This window comes from Cervus elaphus, chromosome 29 (genome assembly GCF_910594005.1).
Source record: "Cervus elaphus chromosome 29, mCerEla1.1, whole genome shotgun sequence".
NCBI classification, from domain to species: Eukaryota; Metazoa; Chordata; class Mammalia; order Artiodactyla; family Cervidae; genus Cervus; species Cervus elaphus.
The window spans coordinates 15711946-15730232 of NC_057843.1; the positions used below are offsets into that span (position 1 = coordinate 15711946).

Consider the following 18287-nt stretch of genomic DNA (forward strand, 5'->3'; position numbering starts at 1 on the left):
CTAGCACCTTCTAAAAGGGAGTCTGGCTCTATATTTCAGCTCTTCAGGGAATGACTATAAGCTCTGTCTTCTGCCCACAGATTAATATTTTATATTCTTATTTTCATTCTTTAAAAAATTCCACTTATTTTGTTCCTTGGCACTTGTGATGGCTTTCATGAGTTAAATATGAGCTAAAGATAAAGACAATATATTTTTGTAAGATGAAAGGAGTATTTAGTTGGGGGCCTAATATGATTAGCACACTGTTTGTTGTAAAAGGAGAAAAATTTTCCTTGCATGAAGGAATACCTTTTGAAAACGGAAATCTAAACAGCAGGATACAGTAGAACACAAGCACATATGCACACATGAGGACACACATATGTGCCTATGTTTCCGTGTGTGTTTTCTTTTTTTTTTTCATTTATTTTTATTAGTTGGAGGCTAATTACTTTACAATAGTGTAGTGGTTTTTGTCATACATTGACATGGATCAGCCATGGATTTACATGTATTTCCCATCCCGATTCCCCCCTCTCATGTCCCTCTCCACCCGATTCCTCTGGGTCTTCCCAGTGCACCAGGGCCGAGCACTTGTCTCATGCATCCAACCTGGGCTGGTGATCTTTTTCACTATAGATAATATACATGTTTCGATGCTGTTCTCTCTAAACATCCCACCCTCGCCTTCTCCCACAGAGTCCAAAACTCTGTTCTGTACATCTGTGTCTCTTTTTCTGTTTTGTATATAGGGTTATCATTACCATCTTTCTAAATTCCATATATATGTGTTAGTATACTGTAATGGTCTTTATCTCTCTGGCTTACTTCACTCTATATAATGGGCTCCAGTTTCATCCGTCTCATTAGAACTGATTCAAATGAATTCTTTTTAATGGCTCGTGTGTGTTTTCTTTTAGGGAGAGAAGGAGTTGGAAAAAATTTCCAGGGATAATTTCTTGATTGTGATAAATGCACTTTTTTTTTCCTCCAAGTGACACAATGCAATTCTAGTTTCTATGAAACTCAATTACCCAGTAGATATTTACTGAGCACGTATTACTTTGCCTCAGCCATTTGTGATGCACAAATGCCAGGCACTCTTTCTGATAATGGGTCTACATTGTGTTACTTCACTTGAGTGTAAGAAACTGGTGCACAAAACCTTTTACTTGTCTCCTCTGTGCCAAGTGCAGCTAGTGCCACCTTCTAGGAGATTGTTGGAAGAGGTTAGCAACCAGACCCAACAGGTCGGTTCTGCTGGATCCCTAATCAGGCATCAGAAGGATATCTTCAGCTCTCCCCATCCGTAGGAAACTGATGTCACTCAGACGCACTGAAGCTGATCCCGAAGGCTTGTGCCTTTGCTCCCATCATAGAATTGATCGTCAAGAGCTGTGTCACTTGGCCCCATGATTAAAGTCATGGAATGTCTGCCCTACCAGTTGCAGAGGTTGCTGCAAATAATGATTTGCAATAGCCGAGCTTTTAGAGTCACTCTCTCCAAAGTCAGCTGAAAATTCAAGTTCTTTTATTTTCAAATATGTATCTATTGGAGATACATATGTGTGTATACACACACACACACACACACACACACACACACAGACAATGCTACTCTCTCAATTCATCCCACCCTCTCCTTATTCCACTGTGTCCACAAGTCCGTTTTCTACGTCTGTGTCTGTACTCCTGCAAATAGGTTCACCAATACCATTTTCTAGATTCCATGTATATAGAATGTGTTAATATGTTTGCATTAATATGTTTGTTTTTCTCTTTCTGACTTACTTTATTCTGTATAATATACTCTAGGTTCAGAGCCTGTTATCTTGAGATGTTCTCTTCAATTCTACCTAACTCACCAGTGTGTGAAGCTTTTCCTATAAAAGTGAAAAACTATAGTTCTTTAGAGCTATATATAGTATATATATATATATACACACACATACACATATATATAGTTTGTTAATATATCTATAGTCAAACCTCAAAAGTAGATATCAGGTGCCCTCTTATTTTCATATCTCTTGATTTTTTTTTAACTTACGATGCTGCACAGACCCCATAGGGATTTTAAACCCGTGTAGTTGATGGTTCTATCTTGTTAACTAAGCCGAGTGGGATGTTGTATATACAGGAGTTGCTAAAATCCGGTATTTATATCTGGATCCTTATCCAGTGGTTCCATGTTTCAGAGCTCTTATGTGCAGTTGTCACAGGTCCTAGATCAACAGAGGGCTCTTTAAAAGCTTGATCACTCTGACTGGTCTGTAAATACTCGTTTCTCCCAGTTCATCAAGTGCCCTGTCTCCTTCCATTGCCTTCATGAAATCCTTTGCATCTTCTTAGGCCATGGTGATCTTTCCCTACTCTGAATCCCATTACCATTTATTGCTATCAACATTTGACATTTGTATTTTTACTGCTTTAAATGTAATAACTAGACTGTCACATAGTGTAAATACTAGATGGTTTCTCTTGTAAATTCAAGAGAAAGAGCTGCAATTATGTTTCTTTGTATCATCCATATTGCCAAGCACTTGTGATATGCTCACATATGCACAAAAGTAAGTTGCTAGGTGAACCAACAAATTAATACTTGAATCGTAATATGATGAGAACTGGCAAAACATTTCCTCAGATTTTATTGAAGATGAAACTATTTACATCTGGGCTAAATTAAAATCAAAGATATGACTCCTGACAAATAAGAAATTTTGAAACACTGAAATTTCTTATCAGAACAAATTATAGTTTACATAGAATCTTAGAGATATTTAGTTCATTTGATGACTGTATTAGAGTTCTCTAAAGAAATAGTACCAATAATATATACATGAAGAGATTTATTACAAGGAATTGGTTCAGGCAGTTATAGAGACTGGAAGTCAAGATCTGGTTTCTATGAGCTGGGAGACCAAGGAAAACCAGTGGTGTAGTTCAGTCTGGGTCTGAAGGCCAGGAAGTCAGGAGTATCAGGGGTAGGAAAAGATCTATATCCCATCTCAAGCAATTAGGCAGAAAGGGCTAACTTGTTCCTCCCTACTTTTTCTTCTGTTCAGGCCCTCAACACATTGGGTGATGTCCACTCCGTGGAAGAGGGCAAACCACTTTATCAGATCCAACAATTCAAATGTTAATTTCACCAGAAATACCCTCACAGACACACCTAAAAACAATTGTTAGCCAAATATCTGGGCACCCCGTGATCTAGTCAGATTGACAGAGAAAATCACCAGTACAGTACTGAATAAACTTGAAACCATGTATGTTAGCAACTTGTCCACGGTGACTTAGCTAGAGAATCATGACCCGGGTCACTTGTCTTAGAAGGAGTCCAATATTTGGGGAATTAAGCAAACAGTATAGGCAACCGAATGAGTCTTGCCTGTGGGTGGGTTGCAGGCAACACATTATAGACAACATTCTCTCAGATATCACTCTGTAACACCAGTAAGCTTAGAGGTGAGTTTCTGATCTATTAATATTCTAACGGTTTGTTCTCTCTCTGTCTACTTTTGAGAAGTGGAAATTTTCTTTAAGTTTAGGCCTCGTCACTCTTCACAGATGAGAGAAATTTACTGTTATTCTCAGGGCATTCCATTTCTGCTGGAAGCTTCAGAAATGTCATAGGATGTTCAAGACATTTTAAAAGGAGACATTGACAAATGGAAGTGCATCCAAAAGAAGGTGACCAGACTGGTGAAATGTCTGGAAACATGTCATGTGAGGAATGTGTCTGTCATTTTATGTTTGGAAAGTAGTAACGTTGAGTTGGAAAGATGCTCCACTTCCCTGCAGGGCAATGATAACTCCCTTCAATTATCTGAAGAGCTGCCATGTGAAACTTGGATTTTATATTTTCTGAATAGTTCTAGAGGGCAAAATTTGGACCAGTGTATGGCAGGTACAAGGACAATAGTTTGAGTTGTTGTTTCAACTCCTTTTTTTCATACCATTGGAGGTGCACTGGGGATCCTTAGCAAAAGCCAGTATTAAATGGGAGATAGCCCGGATGAGCTGAGTGACTTCTGACTTCAAGACTGTGTGATTATCTGTGTCTCAGCTGTATCCAAATTATGACAACCAAACCTCATTCAGTCCTCTCACTCACCTCACTCAGATGAAGAGCATTTTAGGAAACATGATGCATTAGAAGCCATTGCTGACACCAGGAGGCTTCCCTTGTGGATCAGGTGGTAAAGAATCTTCCTGCAATGCAGGAGACCACGGATCGATCCCTGGGTCGGGAGATCCCCTGGAGAAGGGAATAGCTACCTGTTCCAGTATTCTTGTCTGGAGACTCCCATGGAGCCTAGTGATTAACTGCTGAAGATGTAGATAAAATAGAGCCTGTTATCTTTTCTAAAAAAATCTATATATATATATATATTTTTAAAAGGATAATTGCTTTACAATATTGTGTTGACTTCTGCTGTACAGCAGTGTGAATCAGCTATAAGAACACATATGTCTCCTCCCTCTAGAGCCTTGCTCCCACCCTACCATCAGCCCACCCCTCATCACAGACACCGGACTGAGCTTCCTCTGCTAGACGGCAGCTTCTTACTCGCTCTATGGTTTACACATGATAGTTCATATATGTCAGGGCGATGCTCTCGGTTTGTCCCACCCTTTCCTTCCCCTGTTGTATCCACAAGTTCGTTTTCTGTGTCTGCCTCTCTATTCCTGCCCTGTGAATAGGTTCATCAGTACCATTTTGCTAGATTTTATATATTTATGTGTGTGTGTGTGTGTATATATATATATGTGTGTGTGTGTGTGTGTTTGTGTGTGTGTCTGCATGTTAATAAATGATAATTGTTTTTCTCTTTCTAACTTACATCACTCTGTATAATATACTCTAGGTTCGGAGCCATTATCCTGAGATGTTCTCTTCAGTTCTACCTAACTCACCAGGGTGTGAACCTTTCCCTATAACACTGAAACAATATAGTTCCTTAGGAGGCTGTCTGCATTGATCTACACAAAGGAAGTAGAATGTACTTAAAGTAAATCCTTGTCCCCTCAATCTCTGTAGGTCAACAGTAGATATTCAAAGCAGCTTATATAAAACAAGTGTAATTTAATGAAATAGAGCTTTGAAAGTGTTAGAGAATGAATCAAACTGTAAAATGTGCCAGAGGTTTTAAAATAAAATCATATTTCAGTGTGGTTGAAATAATGTTCACTCTGAGGCAACATATATAAAGCAATATTCTTTCACTTCTCACCTTCATTAGAATAGAAAGTACATATTTAACAATTAATTTGAGGTTTGAATGTGACTCCAACTACCATTCTAGTGATAGTTCATCTTTTATCCTTTTTGTTTTTTAATTTCACTTAAGCTACAGTCAAAGCTCATATGTAGGTTTAATACAGATTTCACTGAACACACGAGTTCCATGATAGAACTCATTTTATTAGACCCTGCACTCAATACAAAATATCAATTGCAGAGGGTCACGCTGCATTTTTCTAGCTGTCATACCAATATCTTGCTGAGTGCCATCTGCAAGGTCTCAGGTTCTGTATTTATACTGGAACTCATTTAGTTTGATCCGACAGCTATTTCCAAAATGCCTGCAGTATACAGAAAAGCACTTTATCAACCGTCCATTGCTGTGGAGACAGAAATAGCAGTAAAATTCTCTATGGTATTCTCTATTTATTTAGATAAATGATGATAATAAATTTAAAGAGAAACAATTCTAAAAAAAGTTGTATTATAGTAAATGAACCTACCTGTCCTAAACTGTGTCACTCAAAGGAGATTCAGATACTTCAGAATGCGTAGATTTTGAAATGCAAAGCTGATATTGTTGTTGTTTGGTCACCAAGTTGTGTCCACCTCTTTTGAGACCCCGTGGACTATAGCCCATCAGACTCCTCTGTCCATGGGATTTCCCAGGCAAGAGTACTGGATTGGGTTACCGTTTCCTTCTTTGGGGGATCTTCCTGATGCAGGTATCAGACCCACGTTCCCTGCACTGGCAGGAGGAAGCTTTACCACTGAGCCACCAGGGAACCCATTGGAAGCTGGTTAATTCTTACGTGATGTATCTGTAAACTTAGGAAGCTCCTACCAGATGATAGAATCATCTTGGCAGAGTGCCATGGACTAGGCAAAAATCTTTCTCAAACTGCTCCTGATAGATCTTTACAACCTCTGATAGGCCTTAACTCTCACTCTGACATCTCACTATCTTTTCAGGTGAAAAACAGCACAAGTCTGTATTCAGAGAAAGGGAAATAAAGTATTTCAAAAAGTGATTAATCATTCAGTTCGATGACAAAAACATTGTTTGTGGTGTGGACTCAGCATAGAAGTAAACCTGGTTTCCACCATTTATCAGCTTAACCAGACTCAAGGTAGTTATGGCATCTCTGTGTTACAGGAGTTTCACTTCAAAGATTTACTTTAAGAATGAAATTACTCACAGTGGTGAAGATCTTTGCAGTTTGCCAAGCACGTCTGCATTATGCATTTGCAGAAATGAATCTGAAAAGGTCAAAGACAGTTGAAGTCTTTGAGCCCAGACTTAGGAGTTTGAAATTGGCTTCATTCTCCCCTTTTATTCTGCAGAGAAGGGAGAGCCTTAAAAACATTTTGGAAAAGGATTGACAAGATTCTAGCTTTGATTTAGAGAACTTAATCTGGTGAAATTGGCTATGGACTTGATACAGGGAAAGAGAGAAACACTATTGTTGAGGCAATTGACTCAGCTAAAAATCAGATGCAGTAATAAAGGTGAGGAGGTGGGAGCTATAAAGAGGCAGCCACATCCTTTGTTTCTTCAGAAAAGTCCGTCTGCCTTCTTTCAAATTGTAGATTATAGGAGAACATCAAGGCCTGACATATGAGTTTAGATATTAAAAATAAATAATAGGAAAATTAATTTAAGAATATTGGTTAGGAACTATGGACGCGCTTTAGGAGTATGTAGATTGAATAGTGAAGTGGCTGAAATCTCAGAGGCCTGTTGTTCAGTTGCTCAGTTGGTCTGACTCTGTGACCCCATGGACTGCAGCACGCCAGGCTTCCCTGTCCTTCACCATCTCTTGGAGCTTACTCAAACTCATGTCCATTGAGTCAGTGATGCCATCCAACCATCTCATCCTCTGTTATCCATTTCTCCTAGTCCATTCTCCTATCCATTTCTCCTAAGAGCTAATGTATCAGCTCTTCGCATCAAATGGCCAAAGAAGCGTGTTAGGAGGTGGTCAGAAATTCTAGTGTTAACCCAAGGGTATTAAAATTCTTGGATTCTTCCTCCTAACAGTACTTTCTCCCTAGGCATTGAACCTTACTCCACCCCATTAACACATTTGTATATACGATTTATTTTTTTTCTAATGTCTGAAGTTTATCTAAACAATTGCTATTTTTATCCCTATACTTGGGTCTTGCCCCAGGAATTACCTGAATGATTCCACAACTACTTTCAAAAGAATAACTTCTGAATAATTGATTTGGAAATATAATCAGAGTCACGGTGCCCAGTATTGTGGAGGCCCTGATGTGCTTCTTTACAAAGAGTTTGTTGAAGAAAGCATTTGAAAATTTAGGCAAAGAAGATGAGAGGTTAGCTCTCAGAACTAATGAAGAAAATGAAAACTGGCCAGTTCTTGAACTTCTTTTAGAAATGAGCCTTATTAATGTATTGGGCAGAGACCATGCCTTTTCTATGTTAGAAGTTTTTGATTTGGTAGTGAATATAAGAGAAACCATTATAACTTACAACTATTATAACATCAACTCTTTGGAACTTTAAGAGAACCTCATGTGAAATCATTGGCAGTACATCATCTTTCAAGCTGCTGCTACTGCTGCTAAGTCGCTTCAGTCGTGTCCGACTCTGTGCGACCCCATAGACGGCAGCCCACCAGGCTCCTCCATCCCTGGGATTCTCCAGGCAAGAACACTGGAGGGGGTTGCCATTTCCTTCTCCAATGCATGCATGCGTGTCTGACTCTATGTGACCCTATGGACAGCAGCCCAACAGGCTGCTCCTTCCACAGGATTCTCTAGGCAAGAATAATGGAGTGGGTTGCCATTTCCTTCTCCAATCTTTCAAACTAGATAAGAATAATTTATTATCGGTGTTAAAATTATGTTTTGGGAGTGTTCCTATTACAGTTTTCCCAAAATGCAGTACTCATAATTTCAGAAAAATTCCCTTGTATGTTTATATGTGTGTGCATGTGTGTGTGTCTGTGTGTGAGTGTATATGATTCTGTAGGTAAAATATGCTTCAATAATGGTACTTAAAATGGGAGAAATAGTGATTGTCGGTATACCCAATAGTGACTATTTCTTTAGTGGAATTTGGAGACCTCCTTATAGAATATATTGCTATTTGGAAATTAGCTGAAAAGGTCAGAAATAGCATATCCTTGTTATATGTATGCATGACTGTTGAAATTTTATCTTTCAATATCTAGTTATGTTTCTTCATCCTTTCAACAGTGATAAAATCATACTTTTAGGAAGTCATCATCAGTAATAAAGTAATATTTAGCAATGAAAAAATCTCTTGCTAAGCTTTGGAAATGAGGACTAGAATCAGTATTCTGTAAAGTTTATAATGACTTTTCCTATGCTCTTGCAAATAGTTCTTATTTTAATGTAAATATTTGCTTTTAATAAAGCATGTAATATAGAGGTTGAGTCCTATGTTTGCTCTTGCAATACTATTGGCTGCTAAAATATTTTCCATCAGGGAAGATATTTACTTGATTCTTCAAAAAATATCAATTTTTACTTTATTATAAAAATAAAATCCAACATACTTAAATTTGAATTTTAGTTTTACTACTTTTAGGTCATATAATCTTGAACTAATTTCTGTACCCTAAAACTCAGCATAGTAATAGCTTATTTTAATGAGGATTAAATGAATCAATACATGTAAAACATTAGAATGGTACATGGCTATTGCATGCATGCCAAGTCTCTTCAGTCATGTCCAAATCTGTGTGACCCTCTGGACTGTATCCTGATAGGCTCTTCTGTCCATGGGATTCTGTATGCAAGAATACTGGAGTGGATTGCCATGCCCTTCTCCAGGGGATCTTCCCAACCCAGAGGTACAACCCAGGTCTCCTGGATTGCAGGCGGATTTTTTACAATCTGAGCCACTAGTAAATACCTAAAAATTATAACTGTTATTATTAACATTGCTTAATAAATTTATGAATTAAATAAGATATCACATTTTTATATGAAATTATATAAACACATATACCTAGCATGGTGTACTATAGGACTAAACTAATGGTAGCTAAAATCTGTAAGGTAAAAGATATTGGAAATATAGAAAAATGTACAGAAGAACGTAAAAGTTATTAATACTAAAATCTTAACCAGTCACAGAAAGGCAGTATTTTATTTATTTTGTTATATATTGTTGAATTCAAGGGAGCCTGCACTAGGTGAGATCACATTTTTCAAAGCAAGGAAAATATTTATTTATTCATAATTATTGATAAACTACAAAATAAAGTAGAAGTATGTAAAGTTTGTTATATACTTATTTAATATTGTTAAGCTCACAGTAATGGCACTTTTTAAAAAAGGAAAATGTAAATTTAAAACCCATTATTAATAGTTATGGGCTTCCCTGGTAGCGCAAATGATAAAGAATCTGCCTGCAATGCGGGAGACACGGGTTTGATCCCTGGGCAGGAAGATCCCCAGGAGAAGGGAATGGCAACCCACTCCAGTATTCTTGCCTGGAGAATCCCATGAACAGAGGAGCCTGGCGGGCTACAGTCCATGGGCTCCCAAATAACTGGGTATGACAGAACAACTAGCACTTTCACTTTTCACTTTCATTTATTTTGTAATATTTTTGCACATGGATAGTATACACACACACACACACAACTTGAATTGTAAATCATCTGGAGCTGTCATCTGAATCTGACCCAATGTGTAGTCAGTGGATGAGCACCATCAGCATAACCTAAGCCTGTGATAACTATTGACTCTTGAGTGTTGTCCTAGACCCACCAAATCAAAAACCTGGTTTGGTTAATGTGCATATGCTGCTGGTCAGTCACTCAGTCTTGTCTGAGTCTTTGCGGCCCCATGGACTCTAGGGCTCCGCTGTCCATTTGATTTTCCCAGCAAGAATAGTGGAGTGAGTTGTCATTTCCTCCTTGAGAGCATTTTTATGACTCAGAGTTCAAACTGCAGACTCTTGCATCTCCTGCATTGTAGGTGGATTCTTTACCACTTGAGCCGGGCAAGTCCAATGTGCATATAGATAGCATATAACTCATATTCATTTTAAATTTGAGAAGCAATGTTTTAAACCATAATGATAATAATAGTCATACTGAAGCAAAGCTTGTTGGGTTTACACATTTTGTAGAGTGATTCATATAGGAAAATAAGCTGCTTTTGAAACTAATGAAGTCTTTACATGCCATTGCTTTGTGTGACTAAAACCAAAGTGTAGGTACTATAATAATATTAGTGCCTCAGTGTACAATCTTACTTCAGTGCTGTTTTAGAGTTACAGGTTTCTTTTTTGGCTTGTTATTGATCATAGCTACAGATAGAACATGAATAATTTAGAAGTCTCTAAATTTTAACCCTAGTCTGTGATACTTACAAAATTTATACTCAAATATAAAATTAATAGTATATGTAATATCAATATTCCTCACAGAATGCCAATCTGAGATTGTTACAGTTGGGAATCCTTTCAGAAAACAATTAATGGACACAATTGTAGTCTTTAGTGTGCTTCTTGTTAAGGAAAAAGTGTTAATAAATCTTTTATTTTTTGTAATGGGAATTGTTTTAATATCTCAAAAGAGCAGGCATACATACATGAATAAGTATGAGAAAAATAATTTGTTATATGGAGGAAAACTATATAAAGTAATATTTGTTAGGTAGGCTATAGCCAATTCATGTCAGCACTTGTAGGTCACAATAAAATAATTGGATTTTAATCCTGTGCAATATAAAACCAATGAAAATTTTTAAGCAGGCTAGTAAAATGATGTATTATGCTGTAAAAATGTTTACCCTGGCCAGAGTGTGAGCAGTGGTTGATATAATGGGTCAAGAGTGGGATTGGTGAGAATAGGTAGAAAACTTTCGCTGTCCTCTAGGTAATAGATGAAGGTGACTTCAACTGATGAAAGAAGAGAGATGTATGGATTTTAGTTATATTCACAGTGCATAAGTCTTCCCAGGGGGCTCAGAGGTAAATGATCTGCCTGCCAATGAAGGGGATGCAGGACACACAGGTTCAATTCGTGGGTCAGGAAGATCCCCTGGAGGAGGGCATGACAACTCACTCCAGTATTCTTGCCTGGAAAATCCCATGGACAGAGAATCCTGGAGGGCTACATTCATGGAGTCACAAAGAGATGGACATAGCTGAGTGACTGAACACACACACACACACACACACACACACACACACACACACACACACACATATGCAGGGTTCATAATTATCACAGAACAGGAATTTATCAACAAGGATCCCTAATATCAAGGGTCCAGTTTGGATTAAGTTTGGAAAGTAGTAGATAATTTGGTGATTAACAGAATAGATTTTGGGAAAGGCTCAGTTCAGTTCAGTTCAGTTGCTCAATCATGTCCAACTCTTTGCGACCCCATGGACTGCAGCATGCCAGGCCTCCATGTTCATCAAAAACTCCCGGAGCTTACTCAAACTCATGTCCATTGAGTCAGTGATGCCATCCAACCATCTCATCCTCTGTCATCCCCTTCTCCTCCTGCCTTCAATCTTTCCCAGCATCAGGGTCTTTTCAAATGAGTCAGCTCTTCACATCAGGTGGCCAAAGTATTGGAGTTTCAGCTTCAACATCAGTCCTTCCAATGGACATCCAGGACTGATTTCCTTTAGGATGGACTGATTGGATCTCCTTGCAGTCGAAGGGACTCTCAAGAATCTTCTCCAGCACCACAGTTCAAAAGCATCAATTCTTTGGCACTCAGCTTTCTTTATAGTCCAACTCTAACATTCATACATGACTACTGGAAAAACCATAGCCTTGACTAGACAAATCTTTGTTGGCAAAGTAATGTCTCTGCTTTTTAATATGCTATCTAGGTCGGTCATAACTTTCCTTCCAAGGAATAAGCGTCTTTTAGTTTCATGGCTACAGTCACCATCTGCAGTGATTTTGGAGCCCAAAAAAATAAAGTCAGCCACTGTTTCCACTATTTCCCCATCTATCTGCCATGAAGTGATGGGACCAGATGCCATGATCTTAGTTTTCTGAATGTTTGTCTTTAAACCAACTTTTTCACTCTCTTCTTTCACTTTCATCAAGAGGCTCTTTAGTTCTTCTTCACTTTCTGCCATAAGGGTGATGTCATCTGCATATCTGAGGTTATTGTAGTTCTCCCAACAATCTTGATTCCAGCTTGTGCTTCATCCAGCCCAGCTTTTCTCATTATGTACTCTGCATATATAAGTTAAATAAGCAGGGTGACAATATACAGCCTTGACATACTCCTTTTCCTATTTGGAACCAGTCTATTTTCCCATGTCCAGTTCTAACTGTTGCTTCCTGACCTGCATACAGGTCATACAGGGAAAGGCTCAAATCCTACTTTATTGGTTATTAGTAGTGGCTCTTTATTAATTTTTTAAAACTGAGCCTGCGTTCTCTCTTCTTTAAAATATGGAGAGGTTAATGTTATCTACCTTATAGGGCTATTGTAAATATTAAGTTAGACAATTCCTACAAAATGATAAAAAGCAATTCCTGATACATTGTAAGCAATGAAATAGTAATCATCACCATTATGATATGATATGACTATTATTATTGGTCAAAAAATAGCAATATCAAAGAGACAATGGTATAAAGTATGAGTTATGAAGACCAGTGATTAATTATTTTAAGAAACATCTCATCTCATTACACTTATTTTTGAGTTAATAAACACTATCCTAGGATAGCATTTACTGTTTTTTTCTGTCAACTTATCATTCTTTCCTTTATCCTTCTCTCTTTTTGTGGATTGCAGCGGAGAGTTGAGCAGAGTTGGGAAAGTAGCATTAGGACAATGGAAAAGACATTCTAATTATAAAAAGAACATTTTATTTCCCTTTTTCAAATGTATAGTTACTTCAAAAGTAAATTCACACTTTGAATTCATTGAATTTAAATTTCCTGTGTAAATGGAGAGTAATTATTTTTGATAATAGATTTTTAGTTTCATCCAATAATTATTAAATACTGAAACTATGCAGAGTAATCTGTGTCTTGCATGTTGACCTCATTGTCAAATTTTATCCTTTGAAATGTCAGGTTTACTGGTGTAGCAAAAAATACTTTCTCCTTCAGGTTTATTTTCTTCTTCCCTTCAGAAAAGTACATTATAACAAAATACCATTTTGTCTTCTGAAGTGGAAGATTGAAGATCTTCAAATATATTAATGTATTGGAACAGAAGTTTCATTCTTTCAACTATTTAACAAAAAAAAAGAAAGAATTTAATGAATGCCTAGATGATAGATACTTTGTCATGTTCTGAGAATTCCAGGGTAAAGCATGATAATATATTTGCTTTCAAGATGCAAAACCCCAAACATGTGAAGAAGGTTAATCCCTATTGTTTCTTTAAAAGCTTTATAAAACATGCCATGTAAATTTGAATTATTATTGTTCTGGCCACTAATATATGGAAATCCTTCCAGAAGCAAATATCATTTTTCTTTTTGCATGTTTTGGCAGCCTTGAAACAAGGTTATGCAAAGAGACTTAGAGCAGTGTACTAGAAGTGTCCCAGCATGAGGAGACTGACGCGTCAAACTGGTGAGTGAAAGAGATGGTTCATGGGTGTCTCTTTTATGCATTATTAAATCTGTTGATGCCATTTCTCACATAAAATATCCTCAGAGCTTATAAAACAATGAGAATGTTTCTAAAATATTTCCTATGAAATTTATTCTCATTACTTAGACTACCTTAGGGAGATGGTATTAGGTGGGAAAAGTCACCAGTTCTGTTATAGACAGACAGGGATTTAAAGTAGCTTTGTGACTTTGTGAAAGTTGTTTAGTTCTTTCAGTCTTTCTAATTTTAAAATGGAGATTATGGTTGTTGCCTTGTTACATTTTCCTATGAATTAAGTAAGAAATTGCCTATGAACAGTTGAGCATTTCCTTAGCAAAGAAGAGGAGATAAAAGATATGACTAATATTTATTGAATACATTCCATGTGTCAAGTACTAAATACTAAATACTGCATTATTTTATTGAATATCACAACAACCCTTAAGTTTGAAGCTATTATTACTCTCATTTTGCTGATGGAGAAATTGTGCATTGAAAGATGTGTGGCCTGCTTTAAATCACACATTGCTCCTGTGACAATTGTTTGAATGCAGTTCTGTCTGATGCCTGAGTTTCTGTTCTTATATTTATTCATAAAGCAAACAGACATTTATTAGTCATCTAATAAATACCAAGCTTCTTTTAGCTAAGATACTGTGCTGTTTCCTACGTGATTATTATTTAGAATATAACAGCCATATACTTATATGAAGTTTTATGTTGTTCAGTTGCTCAGGTGTGTCTGACTCTGTGACGCCATGATCTGAAGGACTCCAGGCTTCCCTGTCTTTCACTATCTCCCAGAGTTCTCTCAAACTTATGTCCCTTGAGTCAATGATGCCATCTAATCATCTCATCCTCCGTTGCCCCCTTCTCCTCATGCCTTCAGTCTTTCCCAGCATCAGGGGCTTTTCCAATGAGCTAGTTCTTAACTTTAGAGCTTATAAATAATTTATGAATAAGTAATTCTGTTTAGTTTCCATATAACCTCTATGGAAGACAAAGTTGGGATCTTTTCTCATATTTTTAGAGATGGAGAAATTGAGGTCCAGCATGTTGAATACATTCCATGTGCATATAGCTCTGTGCTTCTCAGACCCTGTGGTTAAGGGTCAGTTACTGTTAACTCATTTAAATCCATTATAGACTGAATGCTTTTATAAAATTTCTAAAAAAATTATTACTAGGAAATGACTAAAAGGCATATAAAACATACAAATCCACACATTTATTATCATTTGTCATTATCTTACAGACATAAAATTACTAAATGTCTATAAAAGTTTCTAATGCTTGTCCTCTGTTTCCACACTTCTCATGATACAGACCAATTAGCATGTGTAGATTGGCACTAACCTGTAGATCTGACAGTAAGTCATAGCATCGGTAGAGCTAATATGAGGGAAATATAATGCTTACTCCTAGACATTCAATCTTCCAGTCCATGTCTTCATACTGCTCCTATTGCCTTAATACGTAGCAAGAAGCTTGTTTCATAATCTAAGGGGCAAAAGACTGAATTGCAAATTGTTCACTGGCAATCATTGAAAGAGAATTGACCATAACAAAATATCTCAAAAGAGTTGTATGAAATAATTAACATGAAAAAAAAGTTGAGAGTTTATAGGGGTGATTTCTTTTTAAATTATTTATAAGAAACCAAGACTTTAAAAAAAAAATTGATATGCTGCTGATTTTCTCCTGATATGTTTCTTCCCCTTCTTTTTTCATTGTATTTATTCTTTGAAAAGTGAAGTTAAGTTGTATTTAGAAGGCTGGACCTTGTCACTTCCTGAACAGTGTATAGACATTGTATAATTCTGAGAGATAAAGTGGATCTTGGCCTGCTATGAAATGTAAATGAATTCATCTCCCCACTACACTAAAAAATTCTGAAAATAAATGTTACTTGTTTATTTCAAAAAGTACCAAAGAAGATTACAGCACTTTGGGGGCAAAGTGAAATGAACACTGAGTCAGCAATGAAAATTTACTTCATAAGACAGTTTTGTCGCTTTCTCAGTTCTACTGAGATGGATCCAAATATTTACATGTGCTATGTTATTAATAACTATTTTGCCATCTGTGTCAAAGTAATATTGCACAGATATTCAGGAATAACTTTTGGTTGTGAGTAAATATTAGACGAAGATTGAATTTTTCTCCAAATGATGCTGATGGGTTGGTTTTTTAATCACAGTTTAAGGTGTCAGTTGTTGTTTGGAAGTTCTACCAGATTAATAGTCCTTAATGCAACTTAAAATGGCTATAAGGGCACAGATAAAGATGAAAATTTATGACAAAATTCAAAACTGAGTCTTTAAACCAATCTGTTATTAGCTTCTGGGAAGACTCCATATTGCTAAATTAAAATTTGCAATCTGGAATAGAGCAAGCCCATGGCCTTAAGTAATAGAGAGCGAGACTCTGTGTTCCTCCCTTATCTTCTGCCTGCTAACTCAGAGATCCATGATTGGTATGACTTAGAAGGTTAAGCAACCGTATCTTAGCACCTCCCTTCAACCAGTGCCTTCATATCTGTATCCATTTTAGGATTATCTTTCCTGATCCCTCTTCAGGGTAGAAAGAAAGGACTTATGGAAATACATTGTAACCAAGGAGAAAGATAGGTTTTGCCGATGTGGTGATAATGATATTAGTGATGATAGTAATAGTACTGTGTAAGTGTGTGATCAGAGAAGCACAGATTGTGGAGACAGGATGGGTCACTAGCATTTGAACAGAGGGGTTTTATTTGAGGGCTTCCCTGGTGGCTCAGAGGTTATACCTGATACTCATTGGAATTTAGGCCTGAGGTTGTTCACAGTCTACTCAACTGTGGAGCTTAGAGGCTTTCTACAAAAAAATCAAGTTATCAGTAGGACCAAGGGCTAATGGTCAGTCTTATAACTTGTCTGTTGAGAAATACTACCCTTCAATGGATTTTTCTCACATTCTCAAATACAGAAGCAATAGCAAAATACAATCAAAGTCAAACATGATCTTGATAATGATTACTTTAATGTGGGGAATGAAAACCTGAGGTAATGCATATGTAGATCAATGAGTTAGTATGAAAACCAGAAAAATATTTTAGAAAATTGTATTTTGTCCTTAACATTTGCATTGATTAATTTAGAAATATGAGCCATTAACATTGAAGAGTTGAAATGCAAAGGATTGAAAGGAAACAGAAAATGTAATAGAAGAATTAAATTGGCCTTCATAGGCAAGGGACTTCCCTGGTAGCTTAGCTGGTAAAGTTCTGCCTGCAATGCTGGAGATCCCAGTTCAATTCCTAGGTCAGGGAGATCTGCTAGAGAAGGGGTAAGCTACCCACTCCAGTATTCTTCGGCTTCCATGGTGGCTCAGTTGGTAAAGAATCCATCTGCAATGTGGGAGATCTGGGTCCGATTTCTGGGTTGGGAAAATCCCCTGGAGAAGGGAATAGCTACCCACTCCAGTATTCTGGCCTAGAGAATTCCATGGACTGTATAGTCCATGGGGTTGCAAAGAGTCAGACATGACTGGGCAACTTTCACTCACTTTTGTAGGCAACAACTAACATAATTAGATTTATGGAAAGCAGACTGAAGAGGCACTCTTAGAATGCAGAAGATAATGACAATGATGAAAATTATGAGGAAAAAAATAATCACCAAAATGGCAAACAAATAAAACATGGTAATTATTTATGAAAAGAGAGGAAACAAATAAATAAAAATAAGTCTTAATCAAAGAATCACAAGGGAAAGAAGTGTTACTCAAGAAAAAAAAAACATGTCTTATCCCTCTCAAATTTACTTGCTAAGATATGAGATTTTTTTAATATTGTGTGGGAATTCCATATTTTTTAAAAGTTAGGAAAATTTAGTGGTAAATTAATGTGAAAGGTTATTTTGGAACTAGTAGCTTATTTTTTAATGTTTAGTGCTTCTAAGACTATAGAAGCTTGATCTACTCAGATTTTCTTATTTTCATTAAACAATTTTGATAATTTCTGTTATAAAAACTATCAATGCTAAGTAAGTGCCCATGTATGAATATTCATATAGGAAAAAAAAGACTTGAAGTCTATGCATCAGTGGAATAATTAAGTGCTTTTTATTTTTCTATTTTAATATCATATACCTTATCTGGCATATAGTATAATCATATATAATTGATTAATTAAAGATCTTTGTTAAGTATGCTTAATGCACAGATTATAAGTGAACAGCTCAATAAATTATCACAAAACCAACAAACATGTGTGTTAACCATTCAAATTAAGAAATAGAACATAATCAGTACAGTTGGAGGTGCTCTTTTTCTTCCAAAATTACAAATCCCAATCCTCAATATGATAGCAATTTTCCTAAATTCAAATGCCATTAGTTTTTGCACCTTTCTTTGAGTTTTATGTAAGCAGAATGATAGAATTTGTACATGTTTTGTTATGTGGCCTGTTGTTCTCA

At 36.6% G+C, this 18287-nt stretch overlaps 1 long non-coding RNA gene across 1 annotated transcript in view; it reads left to right on the forward strand.

Moving 5' to 3' along the window:
- Nucleotides 1–18287, forward strand: part of LOC122686193 — a 397014-nt gene that overhangs the window by 173622 nt on the left and 205105 nt on the right. Inside the window, exon 2 of the long non-coding RNA XR_006338647.1 lies at nucleotides 13729–13809. This is a non-coding gene — a long non-coding RNA (uncharacterized LOC122686193). The remainder of the gene's footprint in view (nucleotides 1–13728; nucleotides 13810–18287) is intronic.